Genomic DNA, 6004 nt, shown 5'->3' on the forward strand with positions numbered 1-6004 from the left:
GTTGAATTTCCTGTAGAGTGGTGTATGGGATAATATATGGTATGGTGCTTATAATATGGTGTTGAAAAAATATGCAATTCTTTATACTTGTTCATTTAATCAATATTGCTCACCTTGTGAATGTAAAAGGAATATATCAATATGTAGTTGTTGATAACTCTTTTCAAAAACATATGAATGTCTATCCCACTCTGCAAGAGTGGCCCATAGTCTGAATTTTTGTTATAGTTCTTAAAACTCAGTGAGACAATTATTCTTCTACTTCATTGAAATAATTAGTTAAGAATAAGGTCAGGAAGAATTTGGAAAGAATATGGTGAAGGGGCTCTCATTTATAACCTGTAGCAAGCTCCAATTAATTTTCTTAGGTTTGGTCTTTTTTCAACTGCAGTTTTAAAAGCACAATAATTTCTGTCACTGTAGATTGACTGGCTCGTTTACCATCATAAGTACTGTATTAGGATATTTCTAAGCACCAAGGTCCATGTCTATCTTTCTCTCTGATTTTTGAGGCTAAAACAGCTTTTCAATTTTCATATTCAAAGATTATTCTGAATATCCATATCCGTTGCAAAACAAAAGATTTCAGGCCTGAATCCCACTCTCAGCTGTCATGGAAACTTCCAGTCCCATTCTAAAGGAAAATTCCATTTGCAACCTTCCATTCAGACCCAAGTTTAGGAAAGGAGGTTCTATGAATAGCAATAGTGAGAAACAGGTTATCGGTCCATGACTATTTAGTTAGATTTGGAAATCTATTGCAGAAATGTATATGGAAGAAAGAACCAGTGCAAAAAAATACTGTGAGAAACTAGCCCTTCAAAATGACTGACAACAGGTCTGGAACACTACAGAATCAGATAGAGCACAACATACCTGGCTTCCCTTTAACAAAGGCAAAGATGATATTTTTTATGTCATAAAATCTTTGACTGACATATTGAAGTGTGTCTGTAGATTAGTGCCCATGGGATTGTCTTAGCAAAACAGAGCTGACCACATACCACCTAGTAATGTAGTCTGAATGTTGTTGAATCATCAGATCATCCTGCAAGCAGGCACGCACCGGAGTCCAATAACTTCTCTTTAAGGCCAATCCACTTCAGCAATCAGTCACTCCTTCTTATCATAATTTCCTTTCAGGGCTAAACTGAGATGAGGGGTGCAGACATCCTGGATATCAGCAAACAACAGAGCTTGCTGTCTGTGTTACTCTGCCAGGCCCTTCCTCTGTACTTTCCATTTTTGTAACATGTTTCTTCCAAGTTTGAAATCTCACATACCATACTGTGTGAATATAGTACTGCTGGAATTCCTAAGCATGAAGTTTGCTTTTGTTCAGAGGAGACAGTAAAAGGCTTGTATATCATTTAAATTCCATTTATGCTTTATTCTGGCGATTTAATGATGTGTGCACACTCTGCCCCTTTGAAGTGGGGGGTGAAGTTCATCCAAAAGTGAGAGCAAAATTTAAACTAGGTTTGTTAGGGCAGACGCCTACCTAGTGGAGTTTAAAAACATACATTGGTTCTTCCACAGGCTTACTTTAAATGACTTGTTCATCATATTACTGTAGATTAGATTTCTAATTCTGTGATATCCTGCTCCAGTCACAAGACCTTGAATTTTACATTCACCTACTTAGAAATGTCTCTTTATTGAGGGAAAAAAAAAAAAAAAAAAAAAAGTCATTGACTTGAGTACCAGAAACCAATGGTTGTGTCCAGACTACTATAGCATTTATACTATAAAAAGTGTCTTGAGTCTGTTTTGTCTCTTTCATCTGAAACAAAATAGAACGATACGATTCAGTGACACAGACGTTAAAAGATGTATGCAGAAGACATTAACTTCTCTTGGACACTTACATATTCTATGCATTAGCCAGAGAAATTTGGGTATATTATAAAATACAGAACACATTGATAAATTAATGATTGTTTAAAGAGATTAATATACCCTGATATATAATGTGTTCCAAAAACATTTACCAGGCGAAAGTGTACTAAATCATGATAATGAAAAAAGATGTGACAAATTGTGTTATAATCTCATGTTGACATGCTATATTTTAGAGGTATAATTTCTGTGCCATAGAGGCAACTTGTTCTTCATTCAAATATGTTTTATATTAGCAACATATATAAGAAAAAAAAATCACCAAGCAAGAGTACCTGTAACTTTGTTGCTAAAATTGCAGTGGTTCACATTAAATAAGATGGAGTATTAGAAGTATATATATCATTAATTTAAAACTCAAAAATAATGTAATCTGAAATACCAGACTAAGCTCATATTCAAACATGTCTAGAGACTTTGAGAAAAGTATCTAGGTAAAGTTGTCTTTTTACTTCGCTATATACTTACTAGATATTTTATATATTAAACATTCTCTCTTCTCATTGTTTGAAACTGAAATGTGTTTTTTAAAATCCTGATGCTTCTCTAGCTCCACTTAAATCAATGGCAAATAGCTTTGTTATTTCTTCTTTTTAATAAAATTAATGGTATTAGCTTTAATTCTTGAAGAATGCTTTTAGTAAAATATATACTTTTCCATGCATCCTTTCAGCATATAATCCATTGTTTTAATTGCTTCTATAATAATTTAACAATTGCTTTCAATACTAGTTATAATTTCTACAGGTTTGCTTACAGCCATGTAGAGCTTAACATCTCTGTTAAATAGATCAGAGATATTGTAGAAATACTCCTTGCTTGTAGGAAGCAAGATAGTAGTTTACAGTTTAATAGAGGGTACATTCGTGGGTGAAATTCAATACTGGGAAGAAGGCCAGTTCCCAGTGATTTCATTCCTTAGTACAGAGCATCAGTGCACAAATCTTGCAGTAGCAGAGGAAAGCCATTTTTCCCAACCATAATAATCCAAGATCACTATATGGCCAGAAGCCACAAGACACTGGGTACGTACCTTGGGGAGCCAGCATGAGGGATCTCCAGGAAGAAGTAGCAGTTGGCACTGGTTCCTGGAGCTGAAGGGGGGGACTGGTGTGCACAGGAGGACAGCACAGGCAGCTCAGCAGCCCCAAGACTCTGGCAGCTTCAGCACCTGTTGGCTCATGTTCTTCTAAGCCAGCACTCATGCTGCTTTGAGGCCACTGCATCAACCTGGCAGCCCTGTAACACAGTCTTGGTGGGGTAGTTACGCTCCAGCTAGCTGAGAACCACAACTTATCTCATCTTGCTCTAGCCCTCCAGAGAGAAATATTATTTCCCTCACATACTGTGTTGTAATATTTCTGTTAGTGCAATATAAGTGCTCTATTTATTTAATTTCCCTCATGTCACTGTTTCTTGCAACAAAAGAACGCCATACCATACCTGATAACTTCTTAAAACATATTTCATATAGAATTAGAATATGTTAAAGCAGTGTAATACTACTTAAAGAGTATTTCTAAGTAATTGTGATCCTGAGCATAGTAAGACAATCTCTTTCAACAACCTGGAACATAATGATTTACCTCTCCAACTTGCATATCTTCCCTTTCAGAAAAGGATGAAGTTAAAAAGACAGGAAATAAGGATTTTGCCTTTGTCATTAATCCACAAAATGCTTCAGAATAAATCTCATTCTTGGTTCCCCCAAAATAATCATAGGAACAATAACCGGAATTCAACAGAGGCATACATACTATATTTTAAATATTTTTTCTCAACACTGTATTCCACTTTCAAGTTACCAGTTGAGCCTCCTCAGAACACTTAGAATCAGGAAGAGATAAATTGTTATTTCCTCGTGCCAGACTAAAGAGTTTCGAAGCATGATTCTGGGTTTGAGAAGAAGTGTATCATAACCACAGTGTTTTCTTGTTGCCAAGCCCTGTGGTAGATACTGTATCTTTGTTGTGTAGGAAGCTACTTTGTCACCACAACAAGCAAACGTTGTCAGTACAAAACTGAATAGTATTAAACTCAGTGTGATAGTTAGAAGTTCTTGCATTTCCAAAAATTAGGATTTAAGCATCAATCTAAACAAGCAATTTTGTTCTGGATTCAGTACTGTGAAGTTGGCTGGTTAGAATCTACTTTTTGTGCAGGAATACAGTCTCTCATACCATTCACTACTGCACACTGATGCTGTGAAATGCAAGAGAGTTCCAGACTCATGTAAGAAAATACCAGTTTGCCATAGAAGACTTACTGGTGATGCAATGGTCAAATTCTTTCTTTATTCACAATTCTAAGCCTGGAACAACTTTCATGTCTCCAGCAGATGAGAATGAAATCTGGCTCATGTAATCTAATTTTGTCTCCACCAACAGATCCTTCTCTCTAGTTCTGGTCTGCAGAACTGCTTTTTATAATAGCTCCAATATGAAAAACAAAATCTCAGCATAGACAGCTTCTAATATTTCCTTTGGAGGTTTTATGATTGCCACTGTTAACCAATAACATTTTTTTTTATCTTGATAATGACTTCTGAAATACTGGAAAATCTATCATTTATTCAAACAAAATGATTTATCATCTTTGGCATAATAGAATCAGCATTTCAGCTGGGGCTCCTGGGTGCTATGCTACTACAAATAAAATAAAGAAACAATTAGCTGAAATTAATTGTATATTAGAGACTTGTCCTTACCCTCCCTGAATGTGGAAGAATATGAAAGATATTAAATCAGAACACAAGAAACTGACAGAAATTGATTTTTCCATAAATATTAGATGTGTTTGATAGTTGCTATCATTAGTAACCAGCAGTGGTTCTTAAGATACTGCTACACATTCTTAATGGATGGTTTTCCTTGTAGCTACGTAGGCATGTATACTGTGCTAACTCCCCCCTCCTCTTGCACTGCAATACGTAGGAAGCTATTATTCCCAAATAGAGCATTTGCTTGCTGACATCACATGCGGTAGAATCCTTTTGTTTGCCTATGTCTCCTGCATAGAAATGTTTGTCTGAGTCACAAATCCTGTCGTCTTTCTTGCTCTATGTCATGCTTGCTTGCTTGAGAGCTCTCCCTGACTCATGTTTTTTAAATTTTGATAAAGCCCGGAGTGCTGTATGGCAGTTAAATACTTCTCCTTTTAGTATTTTGTTATGTAAATTATATCTAAATACTATAATGATCTAAAATCACTGCCCCCTTTTCCATCTTTTTTAATAGAGAGGTTTTGTGATTCAAATTCAGCACAGAATTTTGTTTCAAGGCAAAGCCAGTTTAGCATTACTAAATTAAAAATTAAAGATACTGACTCCCATAACTTGAATTCTCCATTTAGTCTGCTGGCTAAGTTTCCTCAGCTATAACATTATCAAGTCTTGTGCCACAAAGGGGTTGTGTGTGTGTGTGTGTGTGTGTGTGTACAGACAAACACTTCTTGTGCTTGGAGTAATTACTATTTTGCATTGTGGTACCTTTGCTCTTCTATATTAGTCATCTTACAGATTCGTTTTCTGTTAATAAAAGAGGACAAATCCTTGCTCTGTTTTCAGTGGACATTCATTCTTTCACTTGGTATACATTCTGGAGCTGCTAATGTATTGCTGGTGTCTAAGAAACCTGGCTTTCCTGTTTATTAAATTAAGCCACAAACAAAGCAGATCCTGATTACAGAATATTCATTCTGAATCCTTTGTTAAAAGGGAACATGGAGGCTAAGGACTATGCAGCAGTCCAGCTCAAGCTTGAGCGATGGTGAAACATTCTTACTCACCGAGATAGGATCATAAAATTGCCATGCTGGATTAAATCTTTTGTCCTTCAAACCTAGCCTTCTGTCTCAATTGTTACTGCTACCAAATAAATAAGATGTTCGAAATGGTGCTTTGTCTGCCCTTGATCAAGGACTTTGCAGCAGGTAAGGGCTAAAGCCCCAATCTGGCACACAGCATTTAAGCATGTATTCATCTTAAAAGCATTTTATCAGAAGCTCCGCTGCTTTCCACCCTGGCTTGAGGCATGTGAGCAGATTGCTGCATAGAACCTTGTTAAAATTCAACTGCACACAGAAACAGGCGAATGATCAAGACCTA

At 36.2% G+C, this 6004-nt stretch overlaps 1 protein-coding gene across 13 annotated transcripts in view; it reads left to right on the forward strand.

The window, feature by feature from the left end:
* The window catches only part of TEX14 (testis expressed 14, intercellular bridge forming factor), a 59228-nt gene that overhangs the window by 3228 nt on the left and 49996 nt on the right, over positions 1-6004 (forward strand). The window lies entirely within an intron of this gene.

The sequence above is a fragment of the Rhea pennata genome, chromosome 20 (genome assembly GCF_028389875.1).
Source record: "Rhea pennata isolate bPtePen1 chromosome 20, bPtePen1.pri, whole genome shotgun sequence".
Classification (NCBI taxonomy): domain Eukaryota; kingdom Metazoa; phylum Chordata; class Aves; order Rheiformes; family Rheidae; genus Rhea; species Rhea pennata.